Source organism: Balaenoptera borealis (genome assembly GCF_965194805.1).
Source record: "Balaenoptera borealis genome assembly, chromosome: 2".
Lineage (NCBI taxonomy): Eukaryota > Metazoa > Chordata > Mammalia > Artiodactyla > Balaenopteridae > Balaenoptera > Balaenoptera borealis.
In genome coordinates, this window is record NC_138867.1 from 131615015 (window position 1) to 131629401 (window position 14387).

At 44.2% G+C, this 14387-nt stretch overlaps 1 protein-coding gene, 2 long non-coding RNA genes and 1 pseudogene across 7 annotated transcripts in view; 3 read left to right on the forward strand and 1 right to left on the reverse strand.

The window, feature by feature from the left end:
- LOC309622898 overlaps window positions 1–14387 on the forward strand; it is an 843724-nt gene that overhangs the window by 684888 nt on the left and 144449 nt on the right. The window lies entirely within an intron of this gene.
- GRIA1 (glutamate ionotropic receptor AMPA type subunit 1) overlaps window positions 1–14387 on the forward strand; it is a 315761-nt gene that overhangs the window by 272612 nt on the left and 28762 nt on the right. The gene's annotated exons all lie outside the window — the stretch shown is intronic.
- LOC309622902 overlaps window positions 1–14387 on the reverse strand; it is a 480082-nt gene that overhangs the window by 213931 nt on the left and 251764 nt on the right. The gene's annotated exons all lie outside the window — the stretch shown is intronic.
- LOC309622864 (N6-Methyl-AMP deaminase pseudogene) overlaps window positions 1–14387 on the forward strand; it is a 472574-nt pseudogene that overhangs the window by 154750 nt on the left and 303437 nt on the right. The gene's annotated exons all lie outside the window — the stretch shown is intronic.

A 14387-nucleotide genomic window follows, 5' to 3' on the forward strand; every position in this document is an offset into this window, starting at 1 on the left:
ATTTCCACAAGTCCCCTAGGTGGTTCTGTTAGAGGTGGACAGCAGTCCACTTTGGGAGGCAAGGTTAGAGGTCAGGGAAAGGAGATGTACATGTTTTCTGAGGAAGCAGTGGCTTGGAAAGAAAAGGAAGATTAATATAATGGGAGAATGCCGGGGAAACTGCATTGAAGAGTGTCAAAACCGCGATCCTTGGAGTCAAACCGCCTCAATTCAAGGTCAAGGGCCATTACTTTACCAGCAGTTTGACTTAGCTTCCTGAGTCACTATAACTTTATGAGCCTCTGTTTTCTCTTCTGTAAAATTGGAGTAATAACAATTCACTGCAGTTGCTCTGAGTTTTGATGAAATAACATAAAGTGCTTGTCACAGAGGGTACTCATTAATGTTAATTCTCCACCCCATCCTCCTCCCATTAGACCTACCAGAAAGCCACTTTTGAGCCAAATAACTTATTTTTTTCTTCTTTGTGAAACCAACTGTGTTCATCAGAAATACACATGAGCCCCACCCTCAGCCCCCTACACTGGCTGCATTAGAAATAAAATGTCTCTCTGAGAACAACTTGTGATCCTCCCCCACAGAGAACACACTAAAAAAAAAAAAAAACCTGATATTTCTTTCTCTCCCTCCCTCCCACCCTCTTCCCATAGTATGGTACTGGTGCAGGGCCCACTGCTGAGAATAAATGCAGTATGTCCCAGGGAAATGACAGTCCCTTTCAATTGGTCCTTGCCTCCTGATGGGTAGCCAGGGATGCTTGTTGTCATGGTAACCCCCTGAACTCTGTGACCCAGGTCGGGCCTGATCAGAGACAAAGGTCTCCAAGCAGAGAGGCTGGATTCGCCTGTATCCTCAGAAGAGCTGGAGAGAAAGAAAGAGAGGGAGGGAATCAGTGGATAAAAAGGGAGAGAGAAAAAAAGAAGGGAGGGACAAAGAGGCAAGCAGAAAGTGTGTGTGTGTGCCTGTGTGTATGTGTGTGTTTGAAAAGAGACTGGAGGTTTGCCAGAGGACGGCTGCATCAATACAGAAGCTTCTCGGGTCAGGACACGTGGGATGGCTCAGAGAGAGTACCAAGAAAGCCTGCTAGGAGACTGGCGCAGCAGCCCAGCGCACTCGCCCAGGCGGGGGATGGGGGCGTGATTTAGCCTTTTAGTGGTGATGCCAAGACCTATTGTTAACATTTCTCAAGCACTGACTCATCCCAGGCACTCCTCTGAAGTATGTGATGCGCACTAGCTTATGTAATCCTAACAACGACCCTGGGAAGGTAATATTGCTTTCACCTTAATTGTACAATTCAGGAAACTGAGGCAGAGAGAGGTTATGGAACTTGCCCAGGGTGACCTGGTGTGGAAACTGGAGAGCTGGATTTTCAACCCAGCCCACCTGATCCCAGGTCGGGATCTTCCCAACCACGTGAGGCAAGCATGGACGTAAGGAGGGAAACTATCAGGAAGGGATGATTATTTGGAGGAAGAAGATCATTTATCCTCCCCCCGACACCTACACGCAACTTAGTCCCAGCCAATCCATATACAAATAAGAAAAGCGAGGCTCCACGAAGGGAGGTGGCCCGCTGCCTACACTGCCTGAATCCCTAGGGAATCCTTCCTCCCTTCTGCACTCTTTGCATGTGGGAGGCACACAGTGCAAGGGGCAGGGTCACATCACAGGCTGACGTCATTACCCTCTGCCTAACAGCAGAAAGGGGCACACTCACTGCTTGTTAGGCTTCCCTACCTGCCCATGACAGACTGAAACAAAAACACCCCTAAAGCGTTTTATGCTTCCAGAAACTCTGCAGAGCTTTTGATGGAGTTCAACAGTGAAACGCAGACCACTTTAGACTGACTTTACCATAAGTGTCCAGGCGGGGGAGGAGGGGGAGGAGTTGTGCACTCATTTCATACCTACTGTGTACCTACTGCGAGGTATGAAATCAATACATACGAAACGAATGCATTCAGCACCCTAGCAATGTCCAAGCAGTCATCCTTCTCTCATCTTTTGATTTAGGCATTATCATTTTCCTTCACAGGTGAGGAGGCTAAGATTCAGAGAGGTGATGTTTTGCCCAGGTTCTCAAAGTGACTTGTGGGACAGGGCTTAACTACAAACCCTGATTCCCAAACCCTCCTTTCTTCCACACCTCCACCTCCGCGCTAACAGAGGCATAAACTGCCTCTGTCAACTTGTAAGGTGGCATCCTGAAAGCATCAGGGGAAATGAGACACCAGGTCCATTTGCACTCCACAGCCAAAGCACTCGTTCCTGAAGCACTGGGCTAGGCTGGAGCTCCACGGTGCAAGATTTATTTTGGAGGATCCTGGCGGCGTCCCAAAGACAAACGCGCGCTTATTCCTGTTAGGGCTCCGTTTTTACCATGCCTGGTGGAGAAGCTCGTAAACAGCAGAGCAACACATTAAGGAGAGAGAGAAGGAATGTGGAGAGAGCAAGGTGACAAGGATGGATGTGGGGAGATGAACCCCACAGGAAACGAATGGCCTTGACCGCAGCGAGAACAGCAGCCCAGCGCGGGCTGTGATTTGCCTGCCCAAGCACTGCGTTCTCCCGCTGATACACAAATTGTATGTTGCTTTCTTTTAAGAGGCTGATGCTGTCAAAAATAGCACCTCTTTTCTCTCTCTCTCAACCTCCCACCCTCCCCCTGCCTCTCTCCCCTCAGCAACTTTTTTTCAGACTTGCCCAGCCTTTTTGCCTTTTCTAAGAAGGCAGCTGCTGTTACACAAAGGCAGACCAGGACAGGGAAGGTCTGGATACCTGTCCCAGCTCTGTCACTCAGGGCTTGTGGGTGTGGAAAACAATGTGCTTTGTGTGGATCAGACCCTGTTCAAACCTTGTCTCCCATATTTACAACCCGTGTGATCTTGGGAAAGTAGCAATAAGCAGTGTGGACCATCGACTGATCATTGGGGCCCTGAAGTTAGGGCTGAGTATGAATCACGGGCTGCCAGTTAATGACAAAAGTCGCTCAGACACTTCACCTCCCGAAGCCTTGACTTTCCCAAATATAACAACTGAAGGTAGCACTAACATAAACTCCGGGGGTTGTTAAATGGGGTCATATGAAGGGCTTAGCACAGTGCCTGGCACATACTAAAGTGACTAAGAAGTGTTAACTGTCATTATTTAATCTCTCTGAGGCTTAGTTTTCTCATCTTCCAAATGGGGATCCTAAAACAGGCTCCGCAGGATTGTCTTTTGAGAATAAATAAAATCACTTACGAAGAGCTCATGGTGCATCTGGAGTTCTTGGATGTTAATCCCCTTTGCTAGTCAACTTCCCCCTCACCTTGCTGCTTCCCCTCGCCACTCCCCATCTATTCTATTAGTTTGGGGATCCATCCAAATAAGTGGTGAGTGCCTTCTCTGGGCCAGACCTCTCTTGGCTTCTTTTCATTACAGTGGGGCAGAAATTGCAGGATACCAGGGAACAGAAATGTTCAAATGTATAGCTTTATTCCCTTTACACTCGGTACCACAAACGTTCGGCTAATAGCCACATTGCTTCCATCCATTTGTCTGGAAGTAGAAAGAAATGGTAGGGGTAGTCCTGAGTTGAGCACTTGCACAGAAATTCGGGGCCATCTGTTTCAGGAATGTTTTATGAGTGGCCCTGTGGGCTGGGATCATGGCTGGATCACCATATCTAATCAGCCTCTCCCTACGGAGAGTAAGGGACAAAGGCCCAGGTGAATCCCTAACCAAAAGAGCCACTTCCTCCCAACTAGATGGAGGTAGTAAGCCAGCAGTTTTCAAACAAAAGAAAGTCAGGCAGGGAAATTTACATATATTATTCATCCCTCCTCAGCACAGACATCTAGCAGAAGAAGAGCATAATGACCTCTTCATCATATTCCCTATTCCCATGGGAATGAAATTTATTCCTCTGGAAGAACATTAAAAAAAAAAAAAATCATAGTACTATTTTTAGTTTTTTAAGGAACCTCCATACTGTTCTCCATAGTGGCTGTATCAATTTACATTCCCACCAACAGTGCAAGAGGGTTCCCTTTTCTCCACACCCTCTCCAGCATTTACTGTTTGTAGATTTTTGATGATGTCCATTCTGACTGGTGTGAGATGATACCTCATTGTAGTTTTGACTTGCATTTCTCTAATGATTAATGATGTTGAGCATTCTCTCATGTGTTTGTTGGCAATCTGTACATCTTCTTTGGAGAAATGTCTATTTAGGTATTCTGCCCATTTTTGGATTGGGTTGTTTGTTTTTTTGATATTGAGCTGCATGAGCTGCTTGTAAATTTTGGAGATTAATGCTTTGTCAGTTGCTTCATTTGCAAATATTTTCTCCCATTCTGAGGGTTGTCTTTTCGTCTTGTTTATGGTTTCCTTTGCTGTGCAAAAGCTTTTAAGTTTCATTAGGTCCCATTTGTTTATTTTTGTTTTTATTTCCATTTCTCTAGTAGGTGGGTCTAAAAGGATCTTGCTGTGATTTGTGTCATACAGTGTTTTGCCTATGTTTTCCTCTAAGAGTTTGATAGTGTCTGGCCTTACATTTAGGTCTCTAATACATTTTGAGTTTATTTTTGTGTATGGTGTTAGGGAGTGTTCTAATTTCACTCTTTTACATGTAGCTGTCCAGTTTTCCCAGCACCACTTATTGAAGAGGCTGTCTTTTCTCCACTGCATATTCTTGCCTCCCTACCATACGACCCAGCAATCCCACTACTGGGCATATACCCTGAGAAAACCATAATTCAAAAAGAGTCATGTACCAAAATGTTCATTGCAGCTCTATTTACAATAGCCAGGACATGGAAGCAACCTAAGTGTCAATCAACAGATGAATGGATAAAGAAGATGTGGCACATATATACAATGGAATATTACTCAGCCATAAAAAGAAACGAAATTGAGTTATGTGTAGTGAGGTGGATGGACCTAGAGTCTGTCGTACAGAGTGAAGTAAGTCAGAAAGAGAAAAACAAATACTGTATGCTAACACATATATATGGAATCTAAAAAAAAAAAAATGGTCATGAAGAACCTAGGGGCAAGATGGGAATAAAGACGCAGACCTACTAGAGAATGGACTTGGGGATACGGGGACGGGGAAGGGTAAGCTGTGACAAAGTGAGAGAGTGGCATGGACATATATACACTACCAAACGTAAAATAGATAGCTAGTGGGAAGCAGCCGCATAGCACAGGGAGATCAGCTCGGTGCTTTGTGACCACCTAGAGAGGTGGGATAGGGAGGGTAAGAGGGAGGGAGACGCAAGAGGGAAGAGATGTGGGGACATATGTATATGTATAACTGATTCACTTTGTTATAAAGCAGAAACTAACACACCATTGCAAAGCAATTATACTCCAATAAAAATGTTAAAAAAAAAAAAAATCATAGTACTAGTCAAGCCAGTCTCCTTGAGTCCCCTAAACACTACTTTTCCCCACTCCAGTCTCTTTCCTCTTACTGCTTTTTATTTCTCCCCACCTATAATTCAAGGTACAGTTCAGTAAAGCAAGGGCCAACTGTCCCACAGAACCTAAGAAAAAATTTAGCTTGTAGGAAACTCCTATTGATTGCATATCACATGGACTGACTTCTACCCAGCCAACTTCCATGTATACTGTGACTTTATGAGGTTATCAAGTCAGTTGATGTGTTTGCTCTGCCTACTTCAGAGAACCAAGAAATACTAGTCCTGTTGCATAGACCATATAACACAAATTAAATCAACCAACTCTTAAAGGGACTTAATAGTGCCTTTCGCTGTTACCAGTGATTATCCTAGGAGCAGCGTGAAAGTATATAACCATGATCATGCAGCTGAACTCTACCAACATCCTCCGAATAGTATCCTCAAAGCACTAAAGTAAGTACTTTTAAGGAAAGTAAAGAGGCATAAATCATGACATTGGCACTCCCAAGATTAGATCCCAAAATCTAACGCAGGGACTGCAGCTTACGTGCCCCCGGGGGCCAGGAAAAGAAAATGAATGAAATGGACCAGGGGTAAACCCGTATGTGGTTTCTTCATTTTCAATAGAGGCATGAGGAAACAAAACCACAGTTTAGGGTAAATAATAATTACAGTTAATATTTATTGAGCACTTGCTATATATGGCAAGACCGTCTAAATCCGCATATGCATTCCCTAATTCATGTAATCCCCTCACAAAAACCCAATGACGTAGGTATTATTAAGAACCTCATTTTACAGATAATCAGTCAGTGGCACAGAGACGTTAAGTAAATTATCAAAGGTCATACAGCTAGCAGATGGCAGAACCAGAATTTGAACCTAGGCAGTCCAGCTTCAGAGCCTGTGCTCTTATCCACTAAGCTACACTATAGATGGAGAAGTGATGGTCTCTGGGGTATCCTAGGACATGGTGGGGACTTAGTGAACAAAAGAATATATGCCTATCTAGAGGGGACGGCCTCCACTCAGTTCTGGTCTAATATTGCCATATGGGAATATTGCCAGATCTTCTCATTTTTCAAAAGAAACTAGTAATTGTGATTTTGTGTGAACTACTGAAATTTTTGAGTGCTGTCACAGTTAAGGGAGAAGGAAAGAAAGGAGATACAACCCAGTAACAACTAACACTAATCCAAAGAAGAGAGGAAGTACCATAAAAACAGACAGATAGATGGACATAGATCCATTGACTGAACAATCAATAGGTAAGGCAACGTGGGAAAACCATGCAGGTAGGGGTTAATACCTTGCCCTTCCCCAGGGTGGAAGTTCCAGCAAGGCCTCTAGCATGAAGCAGCAGTCCCTGAACAGGGCCTTGAACCAGTGGGGAGAATATCTACGAGCAAGATGGGGAGAAAGGTATTTCAGGTAAAAGACACAGCAAGCATACAGTACAAGAGTGAAAGAGATGGTAATTCATGCATTCTTTTTCCATCTGTGTTATCACTGTTTTTCCGCAGGGGGATCATTTTCTCATAGAAAATGTCTCATGGAATCCCATTATACAAGATACTTAGGCATAGAGCTACTAAAGGAAGAGATGAGGGGCTGGAGGTGGAAGTGGAAAGGGGGAGGAGGAGGAGGAGAGAGAGAGAGAGAGAGCTGGAGACAGGTTCAGGCCCGGGGTGGGGACATGGGAGATCAGAGCGTGCCTTTCTTCCCCGGGAGCCATTCTCTATAACGGGAGGAGATCATTCTCCTACATTATGACCTTGTGTATTTTAAAGTCCACAAGTAAATAATAGTCCTGCTGGTCTGCCCAGCATTCTTTTCACATTGACATCTGTCTTCCGCTGGCCAGTCCTTAGAACGAGCCCAGCTTTTCTTCTTTTCATTGAACCAGAGGTGGCCAAGATGAGGCCAGTGGGCTGGCTCTCATCCTGAATGGTGTTTCCACTCCCTCTGTTAATGGTGGGAAGACTTTCATTCATTCCCTCCGTTATCTTTTGGCAAGCATCTCCGAGGTGTCTGACACAGAGCCACATGCCTGCTGCTGGCAGATGGTCCTACGTTACGAGACCAGATGTGGTGTACTGTGAGCTGCCACGAACTGGTGATACCTGCGTCTCACATTATGGGGTGGCCTGGGGATCAAACGTGCCTTCGAAATGCTTTCTGTCTGTAGAACCCCTGGGTAGAGGGGCCAAACCTCAGGTCCCCATCTGGATCTCTGTGCTGCATCAGGTAATCCTAGCCACAGGACCCTAAAGAAAGTTACAGGGCCAGAAACACGTATCACACATATAAAACGAGTGTGCAGTTTCTGGAGGTTCAAGAAACATGCGGTACAACATATATCTTAGAAATTTAAAACCACTCGTTCATTCAGCAAACATTTATCGAACAACTACTGTGTTAGCTATCTTGCTGGGAGCAGGGCCCCTACCATTAAAGAGATCTCAGTCTAGCTGGAGGAGTAAATGATGGATAATGAAGTCATGAGTCCGCTGTATTTGGATGGCAAGTACAGCAGGAAAGAAAGGAAGGCTAGATCCATTCTGCCTGGGCCATTGCAGGAAGCATTGCAGAGAACAACATACATTAGCAGCTTGAAAGATGAATACGTTCCGCAGCGGCAAAGTGTGCTGTGCAGAACATGTACCCACCCACAGGGGTATGGCTTTCACGGCACATCCAGTCCAGCCACTTGAACTTGTCTAGAATTAATGTCAAAGCACTTTCACATCTGTCACCTCATTTGATTCTCACAATACAGGCAGCTGGGGCAAGAGAATTATTCCCATTTTACAAGTGGAAAACTGAGGTACAGTTGTTAGGGTGACCAGCTGTCCTGGTTTGCCCAGCACTGAGCAGGTTCCCAAGATGTGGGACTTTCAGTGCTAAAACCAGGAAAGCCCCAGGCCAACAGGGACTAGGTATAGTTACAGGACTTGTCGTATAACTCGATCAGAGATGAGTGAGGGACTCAAATCAGGCCTTCAGCCTCTTTCCTCCAACCCCAAGTGGAGAGAGAAGAGAGTGTGCTATATGTGTTTTTGCTTTTTTTTTTTTTCTTTTAAACCAATTCCTTCGTGTTGTTTTGTAGAGTTAGAAACCAAAGACAAAACCTCTGTGTTCTGACTGACTCACTGCCTCACCAACATTCCTGCTCCTAAGATCCCAGAACTGTCTGTCCCTTGGGTACACTCAAGAGGGGAAACTACCTGGAATGGCCAGCTGTGAAGGCAACTTTGACCCTTAAGGAGACCTGAGGATGTCTGCATTTTAATGGAGGCTCCTGATATAACCCCATTAACTCTTTATTTCCTTCCACTTGGAAGGTCATTGGTTAACCTCTCCCACTTCACCCACCACCCCAAGCTACTGGACCAGAAGAGTCCTACGGACCCTTCGCTTTTTGCCCAGTGATGGTGTTTGCCTTAGATGGTCCACACTGACGATGTCACACACTGGACTATGGACAGAAGGGGTCTTAGAGACCACTGTCCAAAAGGGAGACGATTAAGAGAGTGCCGTCCAGACCCAGGTCTCCAAACACCCAGTCCTATCCTAGACTCAACCACCCGTCCCCACCTGCCCCAAGCATGGCAGGTCAAGCAAGCTTCGGTTCTTGCCAAAGCTCTGGCCTCTCACTCCCAGCAAAATGAACCTGGTTTGATCTCAACAAAGGAACAGAAACAACCAGAGAAGGTTTCTCCCCAAAACCCTCAGCAGAAGCGCTATTCTCCTCCTCCTCCGCAGGCCGTGGCCATACGAAGGGAGAAGTGTACGGGAGAAAGGAAGTGGCTGGGCCTTCTGCACAGAGAGAGCACCCTGGGCCTTGGAAGCCCCCAGCCCCGTGGAAGGAAGAGTTAGAATGACCATACTCGCTTGTATATTGACCTTTATCCAGTTCACAGAAATTCCCACTCTTCATGGCTCCCCCTAAATGTCTTCAAATCTCACTCATCAGTAGCTACACTCCCCCTTCTTGAGGGCAGATGCAGAGCCCTTTGAAGCCTCTTCTCCTAGAAGCCCAGTGGTTCCCAGGCTAGAGAGATCACAGACCATCAATGCCCAAAAAGGAAATGGGGGTGGCGTGGGACACTTGACAGTTTTTTATCTCACCAAGGAAAGATACGAAAAGAAACAAAAAATTACCGTCTCTCCTCAACATCATTTAGTAAGAGAAGAAATGTGTTAACACTAAAAAAGAAGAAAGCAAATCATCAATTGCACACAAAGGATTGTCATTTCGATGGAAAACTTCGGCTCTCTGAAAATTGATTATGCAACCCTCTCTTTCCTCAATTTCCCATTGATAAGTAAACACTTCATCACAAATTGGCGTGGCTCTTTGGACCAGCCTTCTGGGACCCACTGATTGAATCCCAACTTTGCCTCTCGTTCATGAATTCCCTCCATGTTTTTCCTGACAAGGAGTCGTCCTACTAACAATGTCTTACCTAATTGATACTTTTCAAATAACAATTCCCAGAGAGCTCTAACAGCTCCAAAGTTTGCCACCCTACTGAGCAGCAATCTGTGTCCCTGTGGCTTTGTCTCCCTGATCTAATACTGCCCTCCAGCATCTCAGAGAATAAATCTAATTCCTCCTCCACTGACAACCAATCCCAAGTTTCCAAGTGAGCCCTGTTTACTTTGCAGTGACCTATCATCTCCATTATCCCTGGATCCAGGGTTACAACTTTTGATGTTGTCTGTTTCTCTTAACATGAGTCATTACATTGGGTAATTAATTGATGCCTATTGACTTAGTACTGAGTGCTTAGTATAGAAGGGCTGCTGGTCTGAGGCTTCTCCCTGCTTAAACACCTTCCATATCTCCCTGGCCCACAGGTAAAACATTGACTTCTTAGTATAGAATTCAAGGATGTTCACAGCTGGGACTCAGCAGTTGTAACCTCATCTCCCAGAAATTCCCCTCATCATGACCACACTCCCCAGGCCCTGTAATGCCTATCTCAGGGCTTCTGATATCCCTTTTCCCTTGGCACAGAGGACTCCCTGAAGGTTTTCTCACTTCTACCCACTATCAGAACTAACCTCTCTCTCTTTTCTGGTACTTCCATACCCCTTGTTGTAAAATCAGATTTAGCCTTCCATGGACTATTGAGAAGCTTTTCTGCCTCCCACACTAGACTGTACATTCCTTGAAAGATGAGGTTTATAACTTCATTCCTACTAAGTACCTAGCACAGTACTTAACACTTAATTGGCCCTCATAAATATTTGGGGAGCTGACCCAAAGACATCGACTCTTTACTCCAAAGGCTTTATAATCAAGTGAAAGGTTAAGGCTAATAATACACATGAAACAATGGTGGGCAGAGCAATGAATTGATTGCTAGGTGCCAGGGAATTTTAAAGGAAAGGTCAAGGAGAAATCAGGTGTTCAAGGAAAACATGAGAAGCATTGTAGGGCAAGCAGATATTAAGAAAGAATTAAGGAGAATTAAGAATTCCGGCTTCCACTGCAGGGGTCGCAGGTTCAATCTCTGGTTGGGGAACTAAGATCCTGCGTGCCGCACGGCGCAGTCAAAAAAACAAAACAAAACAAAACAACTGAAGCTCCCTTTGGAGGAGGAGAAGCCAAGCATATCAGTGCAGGCTGGGCATCAACTCCAAGGGTTGTTTTATACAACACTGCTAAGATGCTTGAATTCAAGGTTTTGAAGGAAAGAGTGGAAGTGTGGACAATTGCTTTAGGATTGAAGGCCCGAATTCAATCTTTAGCTTTTCATAAGTTGAGGCCAGTTAAAATCATCTGAAATATCTCCCCTGGCTGTTTTCGCTTTTTCCAAACTTTAATATCCCTGCAAGTATATGATAATATACTTCTTCACAGTGGCAAAGTTGAATACATTGAACCTTAATGAGTACAAAGTCATCCTAAAGAATATATTTCCAGAATTCCAACTTCTCTCTCCCCAAGACTTCCAAAGATAATTCATTGATTCAAAGGCTCCCCTGGGCCCATCAGCTCCTGTGGCTGAGGATCAGGGCTCAGGAAGTTGAGGGTGTCTTCCGCTCACTGGTCCTCTTGGGGAGTGAATGTCATGCACATCACCATGTCCGTGATTACAGGCCTAGCTGCGTTCCCTGACGACCCAGGACCATCATCACCCTTATACTGAACATCTGTCTAAATCTGGGAATTTTCAGATGACTCTTGCTCTGCCGAATTAGGACCATACCCGATTCTGTTTGTGTGTTTGCTTTATGTTTCTTTGTTTGTTTGTTTGTTTGTTTTTCTCGATTCCAAGCACAGGATTTGGCATAAGAAAAGTTCAGCTAGAGATCTGGTTACTCAAACAAGTAAATGTCATAACTAACGTCAATATTTGAGCCCTTTATAAATGCCTTGCTAAGATCCTTGCAGTTCTGTTTTTTTAATTCAAATTACAGAAGAAAATAAGGACAATGTGTCTAAATTTATTCTGAAACGTCGTCCTTCCTGTTTCTTTGACTCTTCGAGTGTCATCAGTTCAATGAGAGGGAGGTGATGCTAGATGCTGGCTGCTCTCTTTAAACATGTTTATTCAGCAAAGTTAACATTTAACACACATCTGTGTTAGTTCTTCCACCTGCACTATATTGTTTTCCTCATCCATGAAATCTAGATGTCTGGAAACTACTGCTAGTCTGGAGCATGGCCTCTGCTATCCAGGACCCTGGATTTTGTACATATCTCGGTTCTTATTCAGTTCTTGGCTTTTATTTTCCTGTAATATTTTTAGAAGGGACTATTTTACAATCAGATTTATACCTCTTTAACTTCTATTTTGAACATGTTGAGCATAACCTTTTCTTGAGGATTCTATCATTATCAGTTATCAACGGCATTGGTTTACAATATGGTGGATCTTCTGGAAAACACATATTATAGGACAGTTTGCCAGAACCAGAACCAGAACCCAAGTGATCATTATTCTAGGACCATCATTTTTGTTGGAAGGAAGGAAGGAAGGGAGGGAGGGAGGGAGGAAGGAAAAAAAGGAAAGGAAAAAAGAGTACAGTTGTAAATTAGCATCTTATGAAACGGCCTATGAGGAGGTTTTCCTCATTTGCTGCCTTTGCTCTGCTGTGGCCTTAGAGAATAGAGATCCTTGGGTGTCACTGCTGTGGGCAAAATAAAAGTTTTAGAAATGACTGGGCGAGTGTGGGGCCTGAGCGAGCACTGGAGGGGGCTTGTCAGTGCATACAGTACTCCAGCTTTGGAAAGCTGGTTATGTGCGTGGACTTGAGTCACACAGAGCTGGGTTAGAACCATAGGCGAGTTATGTATTTGTCTATGGAATGGAAAGTGCAATAGTATGACAACCAAATAGGATTCAATGAAATAAGGCATGTAAAGCACTTAATACAATGCCTGGCCCATAATAAGCCCTCAATAAAACAACTACAATGATCACCCCATGACCCTGTGCATTTTCTTTGCACACTTTCTGGTCCTTTTCCATTATGTTCCAGATAGGTAAGTTTGCCAGACAGCTGAGTTAGAAACACGTAAGATGATATTGCATTTAATTTTTGTCCATTCATTCATTCACTTGGAGGGAAATAAAGTATTTCTTTCCAATCTCTTACACTGCATGGAGCGCTTGTACTAAATGTTGTCAGGAGAGAGGCCTAAAAACACAGGAACCATTATCTGTGTTCCAGGGATCCAACAGTCTATTTGAGGAAACCCAGCTCACAGCAAAAATGAGAATTAAGGACATGGTAACACCAATCTTTATTCTCTCTTTCACTTGTTCCCTGCACCTTCCCCTCCTATGCCCAGTTTCCTTTGTCCCTGTACCGACACCCACCTCCACTTTGAGTCTTTCTACCTATATTCCCTTAAAATGGAGAGGTAGAAGAGAGAGAGAAGGAAGGGTCACAAAACCTAAGTAGTGGCTGTACAACCCTACACTGAAAAAAGTCTTGGGTCCAGTCAAAGTACTTTGTGTATTGTCAAACCTAGAGTCCATTTGGTTTCTTTGGTTTTTTGGATTTTTGGATTGTTTTGTTTTGTTTTGTTTTGTTTTGTTTTTGAGAGCGAGCATGTGAAAAGGGAAGGAGTTGGCCCACAAAGGTATCTGCAAGACTAAAGAGTACATTTCCAGGATCTGTTAATGGAAACTGTTTTCCCAGCTTGAAAATTACCACATTTAAACTCACAATATGGGGTAAGCGAAATCATAAATATGAACTCCTTTTCAGGCAGCAAACAGCATTTGGAGTCTTTCTCTTTTGCCTTTGGGGATCCATATGCCACAGTCTAGTTAGCTGCCCAGCGACTGACAAACATAAATAAAAGGTAATGGTTGTAGTAAATGGAGTTCCTGTGAGTCAAAAAGTGTTTTCCAGGGAGGGAGCAACATGCTTCTTATCACACTAGAGTCACCAAATAGCCAAAGTTTAGCTCTTTCAAAAACAAACTAATAACAAAGGCAATAAAAATAAAAATGTCTGCCCTGTCCACTGTCTAAACTCAACAGTGGGGTAGAACAGGCATCAGAAAGTCCAGAATAGTAAAAGGATCAGAGCAAGAGGCCACGAGGAAAGGACTGGTTTTGATGTACCATTTGCCTTCCCATCACTATCACCCCTTGCTGCCTACTATCAACACAGCTCCTTTGAACCCCTCTCCTTCATCCCTTTACTGCTTCTTGGTGGCCTGTGAAGCCACCTCAGCTGAGTTAAGTAAAAATGAGCCTTAACTTAAGGTGTCACCATCAGCAGAGAAATCCTTAGGAGGAAGCAGTGAAATGGGAGATGGTACAAGTTATGTCCTGAAATATGGCCAATTCCTTGCCTAAAGAACTAGATCAGGCATTGAAGGATAAGGAGGTTAATCCAGTCAACTAAATTATTCCAGCCATTAACTCATGCACCAGTGGGCCCAGCACATAAACCTTTACATGCAACACTTGAACAGGGTCTCAGTGGTACAACTGAGGATTG